Genomic DNA, 25,842 nt, shown 5'->3' with positions numbered 1-25,842 from the left:
TGGATGAGATTCTAGACTTAACTGATACTCAGACCAAAGCTCAGAAATTTTGAAAAATGGTATAATACTTCCAAAATAAGATTGATGAAGGTGCATAGGAATATTTTAAGGTAACTCCAGGCAGTTTGGTTTCCTGATCATAATGCATGATAAGACATATCTCACATTTTATCCAGATTCAAAAGATTACTTAATGTGCTCTGGTAAGACAGCTTACCCCTGTCACACTAACACAGTAAGGGAGGTGAAAGCTTTACTCAATTGTATAATTCCAAAGGTTTGGGATTCCTTTGGGGTCTTTCCTTCTGAGAATGACTTCTGAAAGCATTCAGTTCCCAAATTAAAACAAATGTGTGAAAGTACTTTACATCTTTGTGAGTGTGACAAATGGTGCATTAGCTGTATGATGCTGCATGACTCTGGTAATTTATTAAATGTACCCTCCTGGAATACTGCATCCTGCTCTGGAGCCCCCAGGGGAAGAAGGGCATGGACCTGTTGGGGTGAGTTCAGAGGAGGCCAGGAAGGTGCCCAGAGGGCTGGATTCAGCCTCAAGAGATGCTCTGGGGGGACCTAAGAGCACCTTCCAGCGCCTAAAAGGCCTACAAGGGAGGTAGAGAGAGATTTTTGACAAGGGAACAAGGTGGTAGGACAGGAGGGAATGGCTTTACACTGACAGAGGGCAGGTTTAGATTAGATATTAGGAAGAAGTTCTTGACTCTGAGGGTGATGAGGCACTTGTGCAGGCTGCCCAGAGAAGGTGTGGGTCCTCCAGCCCTGGGAGTGTTCATGACCAAGCTAAATGGGGTTTTGAACAACCTGGTCTAGGGGAAGCTGTCCCTGCCCATGGCAGGGGGCCTGAAACTTGGGAATCTTTAAGGCCCCTTCCAACTCAAGCCATTATAGGGCTTGCAAAAAGTTTCTGTCTAGAATAATGGAAAAATCTGTTTCTCATCTCTATGATGAATTCTGGATGTAAAGTTCATATTAAATATCAAGAGAAAGTGTGCAGTAATAAAGTGAATAAAACTCTATGATTGGTTGCTCAGCTGTAGTAAATGCAACACAGTACATATGTCTGGGTAAAGGTAGAAATGGCATAAATATGGAGGTTTCTACCTTTGGGAGAGGATAGAGTAGGTGAACTCTGCAGGCTGATATTTCACCTTGATTTTCAATGGTTTTCACCTGAATTTCATAATAAGAAAAAAAGTAATTTGGGAGCAATTATGCTGCTGATGCACTGGAGGCACTCATTAAAGATTTTCCTACCTGTTAATATCTATTTGCAATCTTTTGATTTACTGTAAGTTTATAAACTCACTGGGGCATGATCTGCCTTTATTTTGTTTGTTTGTTTGTTTGTTTGTTTTTCAGTGAGTATACTGTCTAGTGCAGTGGATTACATTACATTAATTACAATGATTAAAGCACGTACATTACTTAATTGATCATCATCATCATTGCAGCTGTGGTGAACACTGAGCCAGTGTTTGGTGGGAAATGAGCACTCAAAGCCATTGCCCTGAGCTTGGTGTAGCCACAGGCTTCCCTGGGGTTTGGAAACAGCCATCAGAGAGTGCAAACCTGAGCTGCAAGAGAAAATCATACTGGGGGGATTCCTTGGAAAAGCACTTTTGTAATTTATTATAAACCTGGACAAAGTACACAAAATGCTGGCTCACAATCATTACTACTGGAAATGTTTGCCAATGGACTGATACCAGGTAGAGAAGGCAGCTGAAAATTATTTAAATACCGAGCCAGATTCCAAGATTGGAATTATAAAGGGAAAAGAAAGATCAAAGCAGTATTTACAGTTACAAGTGCCATATGGACAGTGCCTGAAACCAGACCAGTATCATTTAAATGGATTAGAAAATTCTATCTCTGTACAGGATCTGAGAAAAGTTATTATCTGAAAGACATCCTCTGCTTTGCAGTAATATTTTCATTTTAATAAATCTGTCTGATTCTAGGATGAGCATTAAAGAATTCCAGCTGTTTGTGAGATCAGTCTTTGTAGCTGGGTAATGCATAAATACTAAATACAATAAATTTAAACTGGAGAAAGCAGAAAAAAATACCTCATTTTAACAGAAATACTCAGGTTTCAATTTTTCTTTTTTTATTGTTATCCAAGTGTTTCAAAATTTCTTGTGATTGAACAAGAAAGATTTGTCACATGTTAGGGAGAACTCCAGGATTAGGGGGACTTAACTGGAAGTTCCAGATTCAAGCCTCTAATATGAATTTCTTTCTGGAACTTTATGTTTCTGTCAGAAAGTAGTATTACAGAACATTTTTAACACTGATAGCTTGAATGAAAATTATTAAACATGAAGCAAATAACACATTGTGTTCAATCTTCACAGATATTTCATCCACTGGGACAGAATTTTACTGAATAAAGTAATTTTTTCTTACTGAAATATGGCCTGAAATATGGCCCAAAATTTTTATTTCAAGGCATGTGTCAGTCCTTCTCTTCATGACTTTGTAAATATCTCACCCCAGGTAAGAGGTAAGCCTGAATCAGCCTGAATTTACTCTTATAATTATTTTACACTGGGATGGTACCATTGGTTTGTAGTCCTGATATGGAATGCTAAATTAGGATGCAAACTGGGTGTCATTTGTATTAACAGGTATATAACAACATGAATGCTTAGGGAAATTCACTTATCTTAAGATATCCATGACATAGACATTTATGTCTGTGTCGTCCTAAAATCCAATTTCTGCCAAATGGAAGGAAATTTATCTAACTGAATATGGGTGTCTATTTTAGGATAATTGATATCTGAAGAACAAATTCTGCCCATTGACTGAAAGAAGATCTCAGGGCTGCTTGAAAGGCCGCAGACATTGACACTTCATCATCTGAAGCCACCTTTTACAGGCCATGTCTGTGACTAAGCTCTTATCTGGGCACACGGAAATACACATGGATACAAAATCCCTCAGGAGTCCACAGCCTGGAGCCCTCATCCAGCTGTCCCCTGCACACACAGCCTGATAGATAAATCAAAAAATTAAAACAAACATGAGAAAAAGGCAGTTTTATTATCTTTCACTGCTAGGAGTTAAACACACTGATGGGTTGGTCATGTTCCTTTTACCATAGGATCTCACATTACAACTCTGCAATGTTGGGTGGTCAGAGCATTGCACACCAGCCATCCCACAGCCTCTGCAGAGCAGCTGTAAAGCCACAGTGAGAGTCCCCACCTTGTATCAGTCTGACTCCCTAACTGAGTAATTTGTCATCATTCCCATTCTAAGAAACACCTTCCTACTGTTTCATTCCTGATTAAACTGCCTTGGAAATATAGGAATATGTACTTTGGAGAAGGTTTAATTTTGAGGGATTAAATTTTCCAAATTCCCCTTCTGTAAATCAGCATCTTCCCCTTCCAGAAAAGTAAACACAGAGTTTAGAAATCACAGCATTTGAGAGGTATTTATAATTACAGTTTAGCATTTTTGCACTCTCAGTAAGAACTGTTAGTAAGACCACGGACTTCAGTGGAGTTCCAGCAGTCTGATCCCTTGTGCAGGGCCCTGCACTACTTAGTGTAGTCTAAATTCCAGAGGTTCTTAGCATCCCTCGTTATGGAATTGCAGTTAATTCTGCAGAATGGTGCATTAAAGTGGCAAAACTAGGGAATAACCACTTGAATGCTAATGATGGAGGCAATTCAGATTGCTGCAGTGAATACAGAATCTGAGTGCACACAGAATCTCACATGCAGTGGAACATCATGCAGTGAGTTTCACAGAGTTTCCCTTCAGCTCTCAATGTGGTGGCAGCTGAGGGGATATATTGAGGGGTTATATTTACTGACACAAGACAGCAGCAGGAGGGGTTCTGAAATCTTGCTGTCCTTTGCTACCAGAGGGAAACTACTGGGGAGCAAGAGACAGCAGTCCTTCAGTACTGGAACTCGAGTCCTGTCTGTCATCAAAAATGCTGATTTCCAAAGCTTTTCATCACCCTCCTTCTAGTGCTATTGCACGGTTGGCAAGGTCTGAGCATGATTCAAAACCTTGATTTGATCCTTGAAATACTAATTTTTATCTCAAGACAACAGTTTGATAGTTCATGTACTATTGTTCAGTTCAGTTCATTTTGCTAATGATGGTTTTCATGTATTTAACAATGCTGGATTAACCCAAAATGCCAGTTCATCCACACAGTTCTGAAGAGTTTGAAAGTTTTTCTGTTTATTTCAGCTATATCTGCTGGTCTAATAAAATATAATATTTTTCTCTAAAACTTTGTATCCATAGAACCTAACTGCCAGGTGAAATCTTTGTCATTAGAGACATTCAAAATTTATCTGGACAAGATGATCCACCTTTGAATATGGCCTTGCTGTGAGCAGGAGGTTGAACTAATTAGTGTCCAGAAACTGCTTTCAAGCTATATTAATCTGTGAGTTTGTAAGGTTTAAACTTGGTAGGTTTCAAAGCTGTCCTTTTTCTGTCTTTGTATTGAAGGATCTGGACAAAAATTTTGATTCTGGTAGTAGCTTGATCAGTTAAAAAAAGGCAGATTCTCAGCAAGCTGTGAGAAAATATGAAGCAACACAAGTTGAATTGCCAAGTATTCTGCAAGGTTCCTTTTAACTGCCCTGGGCTTCCTAAATGCAGGATGAATTTCCCACTGAAGACACTTTTCTGCAGGTCTGACATTTTTGCCCTCAATGAAGAGAGTTCAATAGAGAAATTCAGGGTAATAGAAGCATTTAGTCTAAAAAACATATCTTAAATGCATCTTACAGTGGGATATGCAGCAGCATGGCTTGCAGAGGTAGATCTGTTTTGTGTGGAAATGCCTCTCCCTCACAGAGGAGCAGATTTGGGTATGGAAGGCGGAGCTGGAACTTGTCATGCCTTTACATTTGGGGGTGGTGGCTGGACAGAGGGAAAGAACTTTATCAGAAGAATGAGCCTAGTTTTCTTTTTAGAGCTTTCTTTTTAGAGGGGATCACATACACTGTCCTCACCTGCAACACATATTTGAATTTTCACAATAGAAAATAGAAACAACCTAAGTTACATTTGAAGGAAATTTGTAGTCAATTTCAATAAGAGCTCTCTAAACTGCTAGTAAATCTTTTACACCCTTGGAGCTGAAAGGGAACTTTCATTTTCTGCAAGAATTTTTCAGTGTAGTACTGTGTGTTTATGATATCCACATCATATTTAACATTCACTTTAATGGATCAAATATTTCCTTAATTGAAAAACAACTCCAGTGCAGCAATGGTAGATGAGCTTTTTACTTGAACTAATGTTTTACTTCATCTAAAATTGATCATGACTAGTGAGGGCTTATTCATATAGTAGAGTGTAATTAAAAATAATGTTGTGATTTGGGTTATTCTCTATGGCCCCAATCCTGAAAATACACATGAGACTATCTTTATGCAAGACAGGTTTTATGCTAAGTTCTACAGAAATATTCAAGGATATAAAAAGGCTGAGATGAAGAAGTAATTTTAAAATTAAGATATATACAGATCTGTTCCAGTGCTCAGGATGTTCAGTAGCATTCATAGTGCCCTCACTGAACATCTCTACCTGCTCAGCATCAGGAAGAGCCAGCATTCCTAGCTCATGGAAGGAAAACCAAACCTTATGACTCCAGCAAGGATAGGAGTTGAGAAGGGGGAATCAATGGATGAATTTTTGTAAAACCAACATTAATTGATTTGATTGAAATTAAAATAACAAGATGAAATTCAGTCCTCTGTTGCCAACACAGGAGCTTGTGAAGCCAAGAAGATTTCACTGAGCTCGCACTCCAGCTGCCTTATAGGAGTAAAAAGTAGTAAGAAATGCAACATTAGATGGTTATAGATCTTGGCTCACATCTTCTTGTAGCACAAATCAGTTTTTGAGTTTATCGGATGAAATATGTTTCCTGACACTGTGTAGGTGATGGAAGTTACAAAAAAAAATTACTTTGTTCATTTGCATTCATTAATATTTAAAAAAGTAACTAAAATATCATGTAAAATAATGGCTAGTAGTTCTGTCTATGAAGTTTATTGCTCTAGTACACTGATGATATTAATATCTTGGGGAGTATTGCAATTAAAATTTATTCATTCAAGAACAGTCAAGCAATGAACATTTATTGGTTGAATAACTAAATAAAATTAAAATATATCATTTCACTTATTTACTTTTTCCAAACAGCTGTTCCAAAAAAGCATGAAATAACGGATTTGTATTGAGAAGCAACTGATTTAATTTTATAAGCAGAATACATGAATTTTAACAAGTACAAGTTTTTAAGACAGAAGCATGTAAGAGAATTTTAGCAATCTAGAAATCTGCTGCATGAGATAATTTGTCTACAGTAGCATGGAATTCTCCCTGTCATGTTTTTGAGTGGGTCTCCATTATATTTGAGCTAAAAAAATCCACATAACAAAGACCTAGAAGAGAAAAAAAGAGTCACTTTATGTTTTGGACAGTAACTGACATATCTGAAAAATATATCTCCCAGCTAAAAAAGCAATTTTTATATTTATCTTCTATTTCCCGTTTCCCGTAGGTTTTACATATGGTCTCCATCCTTTAAAAAAATGAGCTTTGACTCCAGTGTGTGTAGATAATAATGTTGAGATTCTTCTTCCAAGGTACATGTTTACCTACATGGGGGTCCTAAGAAAATAAAGGAATCTCTTACAAGTCTGTGGCATTAGGTATTCCAGGAGCCTCTCGTGCAGTTTGCTTTGCTCCTAACAGCTCCTGTGGAGTCCATTTAAACACTGAGCCTGTTCAGACTATGAAGCATCTGGGTAATTTATATTAATGCTAATGTGAGACATCCCTGCATCAGGGAAACATATCTTCATGTTTTTAACTTTCCATTCTTTTTCACTCTCCAGGAAGAGTTTGGAAGGATTCTGCCTGTGTAGGAAAAATTAAATGTCACAGACACATTTTATGAAAAATTCTTAGGATTTTTTCTCCTGAGAAGCTGAGAAGCCTCAGAGGAAAAGAAAAACAATAATTATCTGCTGCTGTGGAATGCAACAGGTGCATCTGTGATTGGTTCATGTTGGTTGTTTCTAATTAATGGCCAATCACAGTCAGCTGGCTGGGACTCTCTGAGAGTCACAAGCTTTTGTTATCATTCTACTTCTCTCCTTGCAAGCCTTCTGATGAAATCCTTTCTTCTATTCTTTTAGTATAGTTTTAGTATATAATTTTCTTTTAATATAATATATATCATAAAATAATCAACCAGCCTTCTGAAACATAGAGTCAAGATTCTCGTCTCTTCCCACGTCGGGGCTGCCTGCAACTTCCACAATTAACACTAACTGAAGATGTATTTTATTCTTTAGAATTGTTTTTCTAATATTTTTTTCACTCACAGGCCAGTTGTGTTCAGTCTGTCCACTTTTTATTTTTCCCTCTTTTACCATAATTAGCTGTAACTGGGTTAGGCTTAATCCTAATTGATAAATGTTGTAGCCTAACCCAGACTCTGTTTCACCAACTCCTTTAGAAAATGTGTGAATAGGGAAAAAAATAAAATTATGGAGTTGATTTTTAAATGAATTTCTTGTGGAAAAGGCAAAAAGGAGGACCCAGGAGCAGAGACTGAAGCTGTAGCTCTCCTGCCTCCCATGCCCACAGCACCAGAGTTAGGTCACACCTTGGTGACCAGCTGGCCATACACATTGGCTGCCCAATGGCTCAGCTTCAGGAGAGCAGGGCTGGGGCTCCCTAGACATGTGCTCAGGGTGGGCTCAGCCCTGTCTGTCCTGTTCCCAATAAAACAGATTTCATTTAAACATTTCTGAGGATCATGAACACACCCCTGCAAAAGGCAGATCCAGGTCTTTAATGCATCTTTTTTGTCTCATCTGATCCTTCTAACCTGAGCTTCCACCCAGCACTTATTATTCTGTCTCGGACTGCTGTACTGAAGGACACTCTATCAGGAGATTTTTGTTCTCATGTCAGTACTTACAAACCTACATGAAGTCATTCCCTTAATCTTCTCTGCATAAATCTAAGCCAGCACAGTTCTTTGATTATATCAGTATAAAGAACAATTTTCTGTCTTTTCATCCTTCCCTTGTTCCTTCCCCATACTGTCTGCCCTTTAACAAAATCCTTCTTGAAAGAAATTACTTGTTTTCACATCCATGGTGTCCAGCTAGTGCAATTCTCCTTGTAAAATTCACTTGTAGTTTGAACAGTTCAGTCTTTTCTCCACTGAGAGGAAATACTTGGGAACACCACAGAACAGTCTAAGCATGATCCCTTCTTCACGTCTCTGTCTGCTGTCACCATATTCAGCCATGGGGAACGTGGCCTGTGCCCAACTTCCCTGGGGTTTAATGCCAGACTTGCTGTGGGCGATCACCTTCACAGCTCACAGTGTCATCTCACCTGTCAATCTTCTCTGGAAGTCTTTAAGAAAAATGCTAAATAGGATCATGCTCATTGGCCAGCTGTATTTAGATATCCATGCACCGAGTTTTCACTTAAGCTTTAAAAGCACACAATTGATGTGCATTTTTTTTATTTTGTAATACTTAAATTTCCATTGAAAATGTGGTCAGAAGTTATAGACGGCTCTGTGCTTGTATCAGCTTTATTACTTTTTCAACCAAATTTATTACTTCATTGAGACAATATATCAAGTTAACCAACACAACCTATTTTCAATGTTTCCTAGGCAATAAGAAATAATTTTACTACTCCTCCTTTCTATGGCCATTCTTTAGAGCTGAAAGGCCCAGTAGGCCCATCAAATTCTGTACTTTGCTTTTTTTGTAGTTTCTTATGGCCCTGGCTGCCCTTCAATTTTCTGAAACAAGCTTACACTTTTAAGTTTTATTGAAAATCAGTGCTAAGGATACAGAGACCTGCTCAAACAACATTTTAAACTCTCTGATGCAAGCTACCCAGACCTACAGATATAAAAATATGCGATTTCAATAGTGTTTTTAATGTTTCTTTACTCACTGTAAGAAGAGAAAATACACCATTGTCATCACTAGATGCGCTGCCATCCCAGCATATTGACTGCTCTACAAAGCCCAAAAGAGAAACCTCTTCTCTTACTGCAGACAATTCTATAGACATAATTTACTGTTCAAAAAACCCTCACTTCTTTACAGATTCCTTTGTCCAAATTTATTTGCACAACATTACTTTTATCCAAAACTTTCCTTTCCCTGTAATTTTCCTTATGCCTTTACCAGTTATTACAGTTTTATGTTCTAATTTATATTCCCCAATCTTTCTTCCTTTCTTTCTTTCTCTCTCTCTTTCTTTCTTTTTCTTTTCTTTCTTTTCCTTCTTTCCTCCCAAAGCTTGTGAAACATTTTTAAATATTATTATTATTCCCATTATTTCACTTTAGCACTCATGTCTGAATTTTTAGCTGGAGTGATTTCATTTCCAGCCACAGGGTTCTAACTTTTTTCTTTTTATTTATTTTTTTCCATTTCAGTTTTTTACCTCCAATTGGTGTGATCAAAGCTGTCCTCACAGTTTTGACTCTGTGAAACTGCTCATGTAAAGCAGAGAGCTCACAGATGCAGAGCAGATGTGCTCAAATCATAAACACTTGAAGTTGAAGCTACATAAAGAGATGCAGCATCACACAGAGCTCACTCTGAGCAGGCTAGTAGTATAAGTCTGATTGCATGATGATTTGGAGCAGTATTCCCCATGTTCACATTTTAATATCAAAACTTATCTTTTTTTTTTTTTTTTTTTTTTTTTTTAGGCAACAGCTGTGTTCTGAATAGCAGAAACTGCAAGACGTTTCAGCAGTTCCTGTCAAAAAATTCTGGCAAGGTGCAAACAAGCTGGCTCAGGTGCAAGGAGGCAAATGCTGCTGAGTGAGGACGTGACACTGAAGTTACCTGTTCCTATCACCATTTGGCAGCTGCAGAGGCTGAAGAGCATGACCAGGCAGTTTGGGAATACACAGCCATCATCTCATCCATTGTTTCTATGCATTGCAGTGAGCTGGAACCACCCATTATCAGCCGAACCTTTGTCATGCTCACACACCACTGCTGGACACCAATGAGATGTGCTGGACAACCAGACATCAACAAAATGATCTGTGGAAAGGGAGGTGTGGAGGGATAGAATGTAAGAGAATAGGGCAGAAGGCAATCTCACACCTGAGGAGTTGCACCCGTACCAATCACCAAAGATTAGGATCAGGCCTGCCCTTAATAGGCCACAGCTGTGTCCAGTAAGAAGAGGAGTGCTACAAAAGAGTGGGGTAGCTGGGTGAAGAGAGAGATGGAGTTTGTTGGCTGTGTTATGGAGAAGTAGTGCTGCAAGGAGATGCCCATGAGAAATCACCAAGAAGGTATGGAACTTTGCAATAAGGTGATAGCAGGGAGGATCCTTGATTGTGCTGTCTTCCTCTTTTCCTCCTCTTTATTTTTTTTCTCTTCTATCAGCAATTTTACAGCTTATCATGTAAGTGCCTTTTTTCTTGACTATTGAATGATTTCTTCTTTGCTGTGAACTATATTTAATGACTATCAACTCCACAGGCTCACCTCCCTTTGTTTTCACTTTGTTTTGATTCCCTTATTTTGCATGGCTCAGTAACCTGCATGCTTTCTTGTTCATAGTGTGAGGTTCACCAGCTTGTGCTCAAGGCTTTGGTCTGTGGCACTCTGTCCTACCTGTCAGGATATTAGCTTGTGAAGAGCCATTAAATGTTTGCTTCTGAGCTCTAAGTGATTCCAGCAAACAATATTATTTTTGACAGAGAATAACACTCTACCTCCCTCTTTGTCCACTCATCCTTTCCTAAACAGGTAATAGGAGATGAAGCAGCATTCCAATCCTGCAGACCTCAGCAAGTTTCATTCCTCCTCAGAAGGCTGAATATATGCTCAAGAGTGCATTTCAATTCCTATTATTACACAGGTCAGTAACTTTGCTGTATAGGAAATTAGCACATTTGTCTCCTATTATCCCTGAGTGCCTTGATTACTTTTGTTCTTGGCATCTTGATTTTTTACTAAATTAGTTCTTATTTATCCTCTTCTCTTTTAATAATTGAATACCTCCTGAATTATCCTTCTTGTGTGACCCCTTAAGCAAGTGAGGTGCAAGTTACACTAGAAGTAACTTTCCTCTATAATTAGTCTTGCACAAAAATCCTCTATTTAACTCCTCATTTTTTTCCCCAGCAGTTCGCTTCCACAGCCTTACACACTGCTTTTTTCACAGAAGAGCCAAAGGCAGTCCCTGGATGTGGTCCTTGCATGTTCAGTGTCACTGCAGGTTCCTTGTGAGCCCTCTGCAGTCTGTGCATCCATGATGCAACCTTAGAGTGCTTAAAAGTTGCATCAAATAGCAGCCAGCCATGGGGTATTTGTAGTTTTTACAGCCATGTTGCTCTGTCAAGGTAACTTCTGCAGTTTCTCTTAATACCTGTGAGTGCCTGAGTGCTTTCCCTGTTTGCTTTGGTTTTCATATGCTGTAGGTCGTTTCTGACTTCAAGAAGAAATAAAACCTGGTTTCTCCACTCACACTCACTGATCCATCTCTGTCTACAACATATGAGACATACAGTGTTGTCTGGAAGGAAAATATCTCACGCTGCTTCTCAAGTTTTTTTGTGAAATGCTCGGTGCCTTGTTTTTTCTTTTTTTTCTTCTCCCCTTTTCTCTGAGGAGCAGATTTTTCAGAGCAGAGTAGGCTGAGGGTTTGAAGAGTACAATGTAATGGTATCAAAATGACTCAACTGGCTCCTTCTGCTAAGTCAGAGCCCACTGCTCCATTCTATAACCCAGAGAGAAATCTAAGACAAGCCAACCACCACTCAGCACTGCCATGTAAAAAATAAGGAGATGTGAGAGACCTGTCATCTTGCTAGAAGAATAATAATCTTTCAACTTCTCTTCATTTAGATATCTCTTTACTTTTTTGGGAGTCACTTAATCATAGGAGATTAAAACATATGCCATATGTATAAGTAATGCTGTTCCAGGGATTTAATGGGAGCAGACTGATTAAATCCTATCAAGGATACAGTTGTCATCAGAACTGTCTTGAGAAAATGAACTTGACACTGAAGTAGAATCCATCACTCCACTACTGAATTACTAGACATAGGAGTTTTTACCAAAATTTAGGGACAACTCACCATATATCTAAGTAGGTATATCACATGAATCTAAAATCTTGCCCTTTTCTGGGTCTTAGATATCAAGTATCAAACTGTAAGAAGAATATTAGGATTTACCAGTCTGAGCCAATTCTGGGGTACAGCACTGCTATGGGGCTATTTTTGTGCGGGGTTTTTTTTGGTTTTTTGGGGTTTTTTTGGTTTTTTTTTTTGTGTGTTTTTTTTTTTTTTAAGCATGGATGAAAGGAATGATGCATCTTGTCTTTCAAAAAACCATGGAAAGCTAAAACCACTAACCTAACTTTTCTTAGAGTTGAACATCAATGTGATCTGGAGGACCCAATTTACAGCTGATGTCTAGCTGACATAAAGAAACAAATCATCTTACCAAACTGGGGAGTGACATCACCTTTAGTTCACAGTTCCAGACACTGAATAAATATTTTGTGTTGCCTTCTTTTGAAAAGTTGTTACTAGCAGAGATACTTTGGTTTGCTTTTTAAACCCCTTTAGAAAAAAGCTCACATAGATGCTACTTAAGCTGTCGTGTTGCAAGCATCTTTCATCATAAATGAAACTTGTATATTCATGAGTTCTCAATTTCAGGCATCGTACCACTGACAAGTATATTCTGGATCATATCAAGTGTATACAGCAGAAATTTGTCAGATGCACTATGTCTGACCATGAGTAGCAGCCATCAATGTCAGCTGATAGAAATGATGGAATACACCTGTGTTTTGTTGCTGTTTCTGCTCCAAACTTTGATGAAAGGTGAGACTTTCATGAGCTTTCCTGGTTGCTATGATGCCATTTTTAACATATTTCAGGGTTTTACTCAACGTTGACTTTTTATTTCTGTATTTGTATCTGAAGTTGGCCAGCATACTTCACTCCTGGCCTTCCCCTGAGTTTTCAACACCCCTTGGCCCTGCTCAAGTATAGAATTCTATTAGTACTTTTTTCTGTAAAAATTCCTCAGAGAAGTAATGTTTTTAATCCCCATAGAAAACAACCATTCTCCACTGAGAGAATTTCAATTTCCAGAAACACCGAGGCTACATTTCTTTTTGACTAGATGATATCATTCTTAAAAGGAATAATGCAGTAGCCTGTCCAAAGCGTGCCTTGCTTCCAGAGCTATTTCCCAGCCTGCATTAAGGAGGTCATGCAGGGGAATTATGCACTCTCTGTATATGTTTCTCTGGGGAGCTGGAACAATGAAGATGGTTGTTCTGTAAAACCATGATTTTCTGATGCCACTTAACAAAAGTCATCCTGGTGAGCTGCTGGAATCAAAGCTGCTCTCTGCAACCTGGCAGCTGACCACAGGCTGTTTTCTACCATTGGGCCCAAGATGTTTATCCACTCTTTGATTAGATCTATTAATATACATATTTTTCCCTTCCAGCTGATAACTGGTGGAATTTAGTAGTACATCTATTTGTACCCAATGTGCCTTCCCAATTGTACCCAGTCTATGCTTCCTTACCCTTCCTTTCAGCTTTTACTATGACTTTGAAATTAATTCTACAAGTTATTGAGTCCCCAGTATCATAAACCAGTGAAGTGGAAGCTGCCATCTCCCAAAGGAACAGCACTTCATCCTGCTTCTACCTGCTGTGCTTAAATATGACCAGGAACCTGAAACCACTTTATTCCTTTTCCAGTTCCTCTGAGATGTTATTTTTTATCCAGTATATTTAATTATTTTAATACAGTGGTTAACAAGCTGATTCACTCAAATTTGGAATAAACCTTTCAAATGTGTCCAGAAAATATGGAATGTCTGGGATATTCTGCAGCTGTGAAATATTCAAAAATCTTTATCTTACATTTTCTTGGGGGTAAATCTGTTGCTCTGGACCGTGCCTTGGATAAATAGCTAGATTTTCAAAAGACATCAGAGTTTGTTAGCTTTAATTCATACCACAGCACAGACACTTGAGTGCCCTCTGGGCTTTACAAACGTTCCTGTGAGTGCCTCCTGAACTCTCCTCTCATCCTGCATGAGGTAACGCTGCTCGCTGCCCTCCCTCTGTCACTGACCCTTTGTTCGTCCAAACACAGCAGAGACAATGACTCCTCTAATGGAGGACATGTCTCCTAAAACATCAATAAAAGTGTTGGGTACTTTGGGTTTGCTCTTTTCTAAGAGTAGGACTGATCACAGACAGGGGGGTTTGTGTTTCACTTGAGGGGAGACAAGTGCGGCCGTGTAAAACTCTCCTGTTTTCTGCAGCTGACTCTATCTGAAATCCTTTGACTTTATATCAGCTGATCAGATATTCATTTGACCAGAAAGAGAGGGAGTAAGCACAAGGGTGACACAGCATGACTGCCATGGCACCTTCTCTCTTCCTGTTTCCTGTCACAGCCAAGTAACTCCTTGGTGCAAAATAAGGTAGCCAAGAACTGCAGTGCAGATTTCTCTGCTTCTCAAGCAATGCCACAGCCTCCTCTCAGGACAATCATAGGCTTTACTGAGACTTTAACCTAAGCCTGATTTGAAAATAATTCCCTCAGTTTCTCTGGTTCAGTCTGGCCCCTTCCCAAATCAATTTTTATCTTAGTGGTAAGGGGACTCATACAGAAAACACAGATTTGATTGCCTTCAGGCAGAGACAGTGTGGGCCTACAGACTCTCCACTCACAGAAAATTGCTAAATGCTAAACTGTGTTTGACAGAAGTGATTATCAACATATAGAGCCTTATTCAAAGTTTGTGTCTACTTCTGAGGAGACCTTAACTCTTGTCAGGACTCTGAAGCAGCACATGTGGAAATGCAGGTCCTTTCAGATGGAGGTTACATCACAGCTGCCACCCCTGCTGAGACAGGTCAGGGCACATGAGAAATGCTGCTGCTGAAAACAGCTCTCAGTGCACTGAGAGGCTGGGCAGAACCTGAATTTGGGTTCTGATCATTCAGATTTTGACATTATTCATGTAAAGCAGCACCAACTGCAGCTTATAGCCTAACTCTTTGAGGGATCCACCCTGGTCCTATGTTTGTTGTAGGCCAGAGAAAAAAATCTTTGGGAAAATTTAAATTTAATTGTATCTGTAGATTGATTTCATGTAGGAATTCTGACTTTTCACTTCTATATTAATGTAAATATTATTCTATTAATATATTTATAATCTAATTTACTATTTCAGTGTTAGTGAATGGAACTTCACTGTAGAATGAATATTTCCAAACTGACATTTTATGACAATTTATAAATTCCAGTTAATGAAATTACTTGCCTGTGTAAGGAAGTTCATATAAGAAAAAAAGAAAGGGAAGAAAGGCAAGGATATTTCAGAAGTGTTGTTGTCATGTAACTTAGTGTCTTTTCTATGTACCTTCATTCAGATTTAGATACATTGACAATTGCCATGATTTAGCTGTACAAAACTCTTTTTGCCTATAATACATCTACAATGATTACATTTTGCCAACACATCATTCTGTCAAATTATTTTGCCTATTCTTATGTACTATTTTCATTTTTCTCTCCATGTTGCTTGATGCCCTGCCTTAGGACCACCTAATGGATTTTAAGAAGTAGTTTAGCTGACCTTAGATGTTCCTAGTATTTTTACTACCATAATCCAACATACTTGAAAAGTAATAAAGTTCATGACCATGGTTGAAAGCAGTGGGTGCTGGTGATATCAGTGGATGTGCCCCACATCACCCAGAGCATGGGCACACTCACCCTTGTCAGACCATGAAATTCTCCCTGGCTCAGAGGCAAACCACTTGCCTTGCCACTCTCCTTGGGGTGGATTTCATGCCCAATTTCAAATGCAAAACCATACACCATGAGAACACAGGGAATCATTTAAACTTGTTTTGACCTATCTGTTAAAAACACCAGAATCTCAATAAAGTGAATCTTGCATTCATAAACAAAGGAAATGTTCTTTTGCCTGTAACTTTTGAATCTGTGTCAAAAATAATTTACAAGCAGTATTTCCTCAGTCTGTCAGTAACATCCCCATTTGTTATTCTCGTTTTCTTAAGAACAATTTTATGAAGTTCAGATCTGTCTCCTATGGGAAATGAGTGAAATTATCCTCAAGCCCCTGCAAGATCCCACAACAAATTCTTGTGGTTAAATAATTTTATCTGTTATGCTGTGTCCTGAGGTACCAGGTTTGTTGTCACAATGCCTGGCTTTGCCCTTCAATGTAGATGTATTTTTTGTTAAATAGTCATGATGTTTACCTCTGGAACAGATTGCATTAATTCAAGAACGGAAAAATCAAGCCAAGTGGAAATAACACTTGGGTTTTGACTACCCAGAGTATTAGGAAATAACAGAACAAAATCATTCTCTATCAGCAAGACTGGCTTTTGGAGGAAGGAGAAGGAAATGTGGCTCTCTGAAACTATTAAATGAGATAAATGCATAGTTTGGAAAAAATGAATGTTATATGTTTATTTTAATATTTCACTTCAGGGGGCTAGAGGTTACAGTGAATGCATTGTTTAGGGCAAAACTGGACTGGACAAGCTGGAAACCTGGATTCTCTTTTTAATTAAAAGCAAGATATGGTACAGATAAGATACATTTTCATGTCTCTTCAGCAGTGGTTTTTGGTCCTGAACAAGCAGAGCATCCTGCCCCCTGGAGCTGGCAGGTACCTGGAGGCTGCTCCAGCCTGAGGCAGTGGAACACTGTGCAGCAGATCCCCAGGGACTCTTGAACCATAACAACACCAAGAGGGACATGTGTGCATGGAGTCACTACCTCATTCATGTTTTGGGGATATTATCCTGCTGCAACTGTTGGCAAACACACAGTGATGGGTTTTATTTTTTTCATTGGCCATCTGGTAGAACCTAAATCTCATCTATTGAGTCCTGTTTCATGTAAATACTGCAGTGTCTCTTTCCTGGAGGAATCTGTGCTAGTGGTTAATGTAGGGGGATACAGTACGGGTAAATGAAGGTGGTATAGAATGTAATCTTATCCCCTAAAGAGTTGCAGCTGAGCCAATTACTAAAGATTAGGAGCAGCCCTGATGTTAACAGGCCACAGCTGTAGCCAGTCAGAAGAGTGTTATAAAAGAGTGGATTGGTTTGTTGAGGGAACTGGAGTCAGTGGCTGCTGTGAGGGAAAGGAAGAGTCAGTGCCTGGAGGAGCTGCCTATGAGAAACACCAAGGAGGTACAAAATTCTGGCAATATGGAACCCTTGCAATGTAATGACAATAGAACTCTTGATATATAAGGCAACAGGTTAATGAACGCACAACATCTGATTATACAGAGAAGCAGGGGAGCGCTACAAAAATGTCAGCAGAAATAGGCAAAACAGGTATTTTATAGATTTTAGCCTTCAGCCAACCAGTAGTAAACTTAGGTCTCATGGCCAGAGTAAGGGCAGACAAGAGCAGGTGTTCCAGCCACATCTTTTAGCCATTTGTCCCCTTGTTGAAACTGACAAAGATGATCAAATTTGGGTTTCAGTTGGGTCAATGATACCGGAATGCTGAGTTCCAGACTGAAATGTGTATTGGTCATCCTCAGACTGGACTCAGTCTTTGCTGGTTTGTAAATGCTAATTTAAAGAGATAAGTCTGAAAGATAATTTCTATCTTTCCACCTGGGATGACAGCTATTGTTGGCCTTTCCTTCATGCTAAGGCATCTGATATACTGTTATTAAGTTATTAATATTTTACCAATACAGGAGTATTGGCTTATATCCAACAGGTTTTTACCTCTCACAAATTATTGCATTTTCTGGTGGAAGTAATTGCGGGAGTCCATATCACAGTCAGAATAGTTAGCAATACAGACTTTGGAGGAAGTTTATAAAGTCTGGTAGCTGCCTTGCTGTTGGCGTATCTGTTGACTGAGACATAATAACAGGACATCTGTGATATCAGGAAATGGGAAGCTGCAGTTCCAGGCCATTGTATTTTATAAGCAATCTTTTATGGTTGCTAATCAAAGTGTATTCAAATCAATTCAAAGTTATTCAAGTTTGTTTTTACAAATTTAGCTGTTGGTATTTTCTGATATAAATACTATGATAACGGAATATTATTCTGTGGAAAGACAGCAATAAGCAAATCCAGTGTTTCAAAAATGCTAAATTAAAAATAGGCTGCAGTGATAAATAAGATGGACATGTTGACTTGTGTTTTGGGAGGTTTGTTTTCTGTAAATGATGCAAACAAATCAAGGGTAATTTGCAGTCACTGTGCTTTGCAAATTGAGAATTGGTAGTGAAATAGCTGTTGATATTAGCAATGACTACAGTGTATAATGTTACATAAGGATGAACTACAGTTATAAACACATCTGCAGAGATGATCCTCCTCAGGAACTTCTAGCCAGATAGAAATAAAGGTGTCTGGGAAATGGATATGTCAGCTATGGTGGTATTATTTTCTGTGGGCTCTGCAGGAGTCCTCACTGGGTAAAGCTCTCCAGAACAGCACAGAAAGAAGTTGTATTACATCTTTCCAAGCACCCTTCCATGCTATTAATTGCCTCTGTGTGGTAAGAGGGACACCATGGTATGAGAAACAGGTTAAACCACATTTTTCAGATGAAGAGACAGGAGAAGTCAAATCACTAGCAGATCAAATTGTGCCTGGGACTCTGGGCATGACAATGGAAGAATTCCTGTCTAGTCTTATGTTCCTGTACAGTATTCCATGTATTTGTGGAGATAGCACCAAATCTATTCACCTTTTTCTTTTGTAGAGGTATAAATTCTCCCTTTATATTTTGTTATTTCCTTCATGGGCCATAGTTTTCCCTTGCTCCTTTATAGAGCTGATCCACTAGACAGCACTAGGGAAGAGGGACTCACAACACACATCTGTGGATTTGGATACTTTCAGGGTAATTCCTCAGTCTGGGTCTTGAGGATTTGCTCCCTGCTATATCTAGACTCTGTCAGTTGTCACAAAGGCTTCCACTTGAAGTCCTGAGAAAATTCTAATGAACGTTGAAATCAGATATGTGAAGTTAGTAAATCATAGCAGAGACCACAGCAGGTTCTAGTAGAGGACAGAAGTGCTTCTGAGCTTGGAACAGACTCAGGAGCTGAGCTGAGACCATGATTTTTAACAAGAGTGCTGGGAATATCATTGCAACATCAAGCAGAAGTCAAAATGCCTCAGTCAAAATAGGTCAGCTTTGGTTCCTGGCACTGATGTTTGGTGGAGGCATTTCAGAGGAGAAGGACCTGGCTGCTACCTGTGACATTTGTTTTACCACAGGGGATTAGATGAATTCTGACTCCATGGTACCTCTGTGTATTGCAGCAACTCTAAGTTAAGTAAGGCTTGAAATTCTTCCAAAGTATATGACAATCCAGCTAATGCCAAGAGCTGTATTCATTAAATGCTGTTGTGTAAATCTGAGTTTCTGTAGAAAATAGCAGGATTATATAGATGTATTACAGTAAGTTATGTATGTCTCCAAATTACAAGGATGTCTTCTCTTGATATACCTTTAGACCAATAGCAATGCTGTTGCTTAACATAGGAATTATGTATCCATCTCTTCAGGCTAGGTTCAGACATGTAGTCCAGGAGATAAGTGAGCCAAATCAGTTAATTTCTTATAACAAGATTGTTTATCTTTCATCTAAGTGTGAGATAATTTACAGTTTTCTGTCCATATACTGATGTGTGAATTATTCAGCATTGTAAAGTACAGCTTGTGCTTTCTCCCTACTCATAGGTTTCCTCAGAAATGTTTCCTCAAAGCAGCATAGCCTCATAGGAAAGCAGAGAGAAAGGACTTTCAGGGGCTCCCTGTTGGGAAGCCAGCTCAGCTTTACCTGCCACTCCCCACGGAATTTGGCTCTGACAGAGGAAGATGCTCATTTGTCACCATGGCCATCAACCATTTTTCACTAAATGAAAAAGGAACAAAAGTTCTGAATGTGATAAGAATTAGGTGTGCAGGAGGTGTTTGTGTCAACCAGTGTGGTTTAGATCCCTGAGCAGCAAAAGCTCAAGGCTGTGGTACGGACTTAACCTGCTGAGCAATGACCCTGCAGAGCAGCTGGTGTCTGCACCACACGGTGTGGTGAGGAGGATATGATGGGATTCATTACTGGCTGAGCATCAAGAGCCAAACCCCAGGGACTGGGGATGTCTGTGCCTTGAGCACAATGTTTCAGGTGTGTCATGCAGCCCTAATTCCACAGCTTTACTGCTAGTGCTTCTTTGGGATGCCACAAAATCAGCTATGCTGGGTACTGGTACATGCTCAGCCCCTGTCAAATGCAAAGAAAACATAATATCTTAGACCACAGTAAAATAGCTTTGTGCTAAGACTCAGATATTGCTGTTATGTGTCTGAGCACTGAGAATAAAAGTAATCAGATGGGCTGGAGTTATGCATTCATGTTGCTGGGCAGACTCATCCTTCATCTGCACACATATGTAAGAAGGTAAAGGCAGGACCTCTTGCCTCAATCTACTTGTACTGAGGTGGGAAGCTCTTCACAGAACCTATTCAAGATTCCTTTTGCTCAGCCCTGCCACAAACTATTGGATAGAGGAAAAACCCAACATTGTCTTTGTATGAGGATATAGTATGGGTAAATGAAGGTGGTAGAGGATGTAACCTTACCCCCTAAAGAGTTGCAGCTGAACCAATTAGTAAGGATTAGGAGCAGCCCTGATGTTAACAGGCCACACCTGTGGCCAATCAGAAGAGTGTTATAAAAGTGTGGATTGGTGGGAGCTGGAGTTAGTTGGCTGGTGTAAGGACAAGGAAAAGTCAGTGCCTAGAGGAGCTGCCTACAAGAAACATCAAGGAGGTATGAAACTCTGGCGATATGGAACCTTTGCAATGTAATGATAATAGAACTCTTGCACTACATGGCAACATGTCTCAGCCCAAAATAGGCAAAATCTGTGTCCTGCAGTCAGGGCTCTTAGAGGATTTCTGCCTATAACACCACTGGAGGTAATATCTGAACGATCTGTACCTGAAGGTAGGTTGTAGTCAAGCCTTGCTGAAACTTTGGCTCAACCTGCCAGAGCTGAGTGGTGAGCAGCTCTTTTTCAGTGGTGAAACTCACAATAAATCAAATGTTTACCAGGCCACTGACTTCAACTGCAAGTATGAAAGTGCCATCAATAAAACACCCAATGTGATTTAGAAAAACCCTCCTGCGGTGAGTCAGGCTCCGTCCAGTCTTTCAGAAGTCTGTCTCCTTTGTGTTCTGTGTTGCTCTGTTGACTCCTTACCTCATGCTCCAGGCCTGAAAGCATTTTCCACTGCATGATCTGATATGGAGCAATTTCCAAAAATCCCTGCAGGGGAAACAGAGATATCTGATGTCCCCTGCCTGCCCTCAAATGTAAATTTACATTTTACAAACCACAGAAGCTCATAATCCCTCAGTATCCTTTGTAATGCCAGGTTGTCTCCCCAGCTTGTGTTAATGTGCACTAATGAGGAACAGGCAATAGGTTATTTGGAAGGCAGATAAGCAAAAAGCATGTCCTTCCAGATCTTTTAGAATATGCTATAAAAAAAAAACTAGATTGTTTTGCGTGGCTGCAGTGTTGTGATTTAAGGCTGCTCCTCCTGCTCTCTCAGGGATTAATGGCTGCACTGGTGGGGTCACAGGATGAGTTCCCAGTGGGGTGTGAGGGCAGCAGGGGAAGCTCCCGGTCACTCACTGGGATGCAGCAGCTTGGGGAGGATCCCAGGCTGTTTCTAGGGTGGTGGTGAAAGAAATGTGGTTGGAGGGGGATGTAAGCAGGTGTGTTGTGCTGGTGAGGGACACTGGGGTATTGAGTTGAGCTCAGCTCCCTCCTGTCTCAGGCACAAACATTACCTCTAAATAATGTGTTAGGGAAAATCTACAGGCAGTCCTGGCTAGGGGCTGTCTCTATACCTCCTTTTGCTGAACCTCTATTCTTTGGCAGCAACCTGTGAATGAGCTGGACCTTTGGGAATTTCCCAGCCTTTCCTCAACTATGCCCACACTTTATGCTGCATGGACTGCAAGGGGAAAAAATTTAAAAAAATAAGTGAGTACTCTGGCCACAAATCCTGTCTTTGAAGAGGGTCCAGCAGTCATTTCTGGGTGAAGGGAGATGGGGAAGTAGGATTACAATGTGGGATTTACTGTCCCCAATTTGTTTTATGTGTTTGGTCCTTTGCCACTGACTTATCAAAGGGGAAAACACAGAAGTATCTCTTGTTCTGCGCAGTTCTGTTCTGTGTTAGTGCTAATGAAATCAGGTCCTCTTTCTCTCTCCCTTTGGACAGGTCAATCTTTGAAATGCAGCCCTGGATGATGAACTAACCTCACCTTTCCTTGGTTGTCTCCTTGCTTCATTTTGCAGCCCAATAACCTACAGTTTGTTTGTCATTTGCCCTAAGCCATTTGCTTTCCCCTCCATTTAATTGCTTGATCCTGCATTCATTGAAGCTACTGGAATCATTCCCATAAGGGACACAGTAACAACCCAGAGATCCCCACACCCAGGCACAAACAAATACATGTCACAGACTCCACTATCACCTTGCTGAGAAAGGCAGGGCAGGGTTCAAGCTATCCGCTGCTGAACTTGCGTGCCTGAAGTCCACTGAAATTACTTGAAGCAAATAACAAAATATCACGAACTTTCCCCCAGGAGGGGAAGTGGTAAGATTGATTTGACATAACAGACTAGTTATCATTATTAATTCATAGTTTGGCAGATCTTGGGCATTTTAAGTGAATGAATAAATTCTGTATTACAGAATGTCCTTTGTGAAGTTCGTGATTAAAGAAGAACATTTTAAATTAGGGGTTTTTAAAGCGTCATGAAATTCTCTTTGAGAATATTATTAATTGTACTCCTTTAGAAATTTCATTTTTGTTTAGGTGGTGTAGATTACCAGAATTTGCAAAGGTGACAGAGTTGGGAGAAACTGATAACAGTGTGAGCCTTACTGTGCATAATAGCTATGGACAGAGCGTTGCAGATTTTGAACCTGTTCCCCACCAAGCCAGGGTGTCTTGGCCTTTGTTATTTTATATGTTCATTCTGTCTGCTAAAAGAACAGAAGTATCTGGGCCCTGGCAAAAATATTAAGGTAAAGGCTATAAGCTTCAAATTCTGCTTATACTCATAAATGTAGTATATGAGTCAAATGAAGTTTATTTCGAGATTTGTTTCACAAAACATCCATGTTTTGGAGCATAAGGAAAAAACCAGCCTAATCTAATGTTCTTGGGAAATTCTAAAATCTTGGAGCTCCTGAGCCTGAAATTTCTCCCCTCTGTCAAAACTGATTCCATACCCACCCTGCAGCGTGCTGCCCTGGGAATGAAATGCAGCGTGATTAATGCACTGAATTCCAGGAACATGCTTACACAGCTTATTGCAAACCACTGCTCTGGCAAACACCTCTTACAGCATTGCATAAACAGGCTCCCCACAGCCACCAGGGCACTGGCTTTGGCTGGTGACTGGGTCACAGCAGGAGAATTGGAAAAGCAGAAATTTCCCAAAGAGCAGGAGTGATTAGTTGGGGATTTCTTCTGAATTTATTACAAATTCCAATGGTCAAGGGGGCTTAGAAGCATCCCCAAACAATGAGTGCAGGCTGCTGTTGCTAATTCACAAGTGCAGTATCCCTCCTGAGACACAGAAGTCTCTGAAAGCACTGAGCAGGTGCCAGTGTCAGCCTCAAATCCAGACCTTGCAGCTTTAATTTGGGACCAGCAAAGTGTCTGACACAGCTGCCCTTTTATTCTTGCTTTCCTCTAGGCAGGAAAGTTTGTGAATGTCTGCACATCTCACTTTGAGCATGACTAGGTAGATAGCTCCTTGAAGTGCTGTCTCACCAAAGAATAAAACTACTGGACATGAATGACAAAAATATATTAAAATGTGACTTTATTCTGGGCACTGGTTGTATTTCAATTGGAAAGGAAAGAAGGAACATGTTCCTAAATAACTTGTGTGTGGGATCCTGCTCACAGTAGGCTCCTATTCATTTGCTTGAGACTGAAACTTTCAGACTCCAGCAGCTATAACGGGAGCTTTAAACATTTACTCACATACAGATGTCTCAATTTCATCTGAAGCAGTCTAAATAGACTACTTGGAGTCTGCATCTGAAGCTGTATCTCACTCATGCTACTGGCTAACCTGGTGAAGAGAGCCTTCAGAATCTCAATTTCTTGACATTAGAAATATGAGAGAGTGTTTCTTAGTGTTTTTAGTAGTAAAACAATTTAACATGATGTCTGTGCCTCATCTAGAAAATTACAATAATACAATGATTAAATGAAAAGACAGGCTTTTAGTAACAATATCTTTGTTATTCATCCAGATGTTTTCTAACTAAACTGAGCATTTAAAAGTAATCTACTATATATGTATTATCCTTTAATAAAGATAGATTAAAATAATATATCTTATAATAATCTTATAAAAAAGAGAGATGAAAACTAGTTAAGAGAACAATGAATTTTGCAATGAATTTACAGTTTAAGGAATTCTTTCTATTTTATACAGAGGCATAATGACTACTCTTTAATGTGTTTTGCAGGAATAAAAATAGAAGCCATCAAAGAAATAGAAAAATGCCAAAAACAGGTGAAAAAGGGGAGGAAGCATAAAAAAGGAAAGCCAGGTTGTGTTTATGGGTGGAAAATTCTTTTCCTGAATATTTCCAGTTGCAAGAACAAACTTCTTTCAATTCCATGCATTTGAAAATTAGATTAATGTTGATACCCAAGATTATGCAAATTCCAGTTTCAGAGCAGTACACTCCATTTCTTGATTTATGGTCAAAGAAATAGATGTCCTGATGCAGCAGTTTTTAATCTCCATTTTCTTCATATGGTCAGATTTCTGCTCATTCTTTTTGACTTTACTGAAGTTTCTTTTCATGGGCATGTTCTCACCACTGTATACAAATAATTTACTGATTTTATGTGTTAATTTAACATTGAAATTACCCATGATTTCCTTTGGTTCCTGAATGAGCTGAGTCCTTATTCTTTTGTCTTCAGAATGACCACTTTGGTACATACTGTGCCATGACAAATGTACAAGGTCCAGTGTCAGCATTTTCTTTCACTTGGCTTGGCTTAATAGTTTCCATAGAGGTTAAGAAGTTCAACAGAAACATGTAATTAAAAATATAATGCAATAAACTACTTAAAACTAGTGCAGTAAAAGCTTTTAAGTCTAGTAAATAGTGTTAAAATTACAGTAATTAATTTTAGATTACGTAAGAATTTTCTTTCTAATCAACTCTGCAGCAGGATGATTTACTTGCTGATGCTTCTCCTATCAGGTTGCACTTTTCTCTTTTTCTTTCTCAGCCAGTTTTCCTAGAAACTGCATTCAGAGACACATTTGGGTCCATTTCCATTAAGAGTTTTGCACTGTGGTGGTGAAGCATCCCTGACCATGCCAGGAGCTCCTGCACAATAAAGGTGGTAACTGGAGCATCCTCTTCCCAGCCAAGGTGGGAAAAAAAGGATAAGCAGCTACTCTCTTTAGCTTTGGAAAATCATTTACCTGAACTGTAGGCTGAGCTGAATGATCCCATTGGTGCTGAACTTAAGTATTGCTAAACCCTCTCTAGATCCTTTGCACCCTTACTCTTCTGCAACCCTGGTCCTTGTATAAATAATTCTAAGCTGATTCTAAGCCAATTTTCATACGTATGCCTCATCTATGTGGTAAATAGCAGAG

General features: G+C 39.4%; 2 long non-coding RNA genes across 7 annotated transcripts; both read left to right on the top strand.

Annotated features, from left to right (window-relative positions):
• Window positions 1-10,257: 10,257 nt before the first annotated feature.
• Window positions 10,258-12,090, top strand: LOC135447246 (uncharacterized). The gene is made up of 3 exons (XR_010440040.1): window positions 10,258-10,375; window positions 10,836-10,947; window positions 11,254-12,090. It is a non-coding gene; the product is annotated as an uncharacterized LOC135447246 (long non-coding RNA).
• A 5,175-nt stretch (window positions 12,091-17,265) lies between these two features.
• On the top strand, window positions 17,266-25,452 carry LOC135447245 (uncharacterized). Of its 6 annotated transcripts, none has more exons than XR_010440036.1 (5): window positions 20,872-20,942; window positions 21,021-21,119; window positions 21,228-21,302; window positions 22,063-22,167; window positions 24,686-25,452. It is a non-coding gene; the product is annotated as an uncharacterized LOC135447245 (long non-coding RNA). The 6 variants fall into 6 exon arrangements; XR_010440037.1 differs by having other exon boundaries at window positions 20,896-20,942; window positions 21,051-21,119; XR_010440039.1 differs by lacking the exons at window positions 20,872-20,942; window positions 21,021-21,119; window positions 21,228-21,302 and adding exons at window positions 17,267-17,316; window positions 18,563-18,658.
• The last annotated feature ends 390 nt before the right edge of the window (window positions 25,453-25,842 follow it).

Source organism: Zonotrichia leucophrys, chromosome 4 (assembly GCF_028769735.1).
Source record: "Zonotrichia leucophrys gambelii isolate GWCS_2022_RI chromosome 4, RI_Zleu_2.0, whole genome shotgun sequence".
Taxonomy (NCBI): domain Eukaryota; kingdom Metazoa; phylum Chordata; class Aves; order Passeriformes; family Passerellidae; genus Zonotrichia; species Zonotrichia leucophrys.
This window is presented reverse-complemented; position numbering and strand designations above follow the sequence as displayed.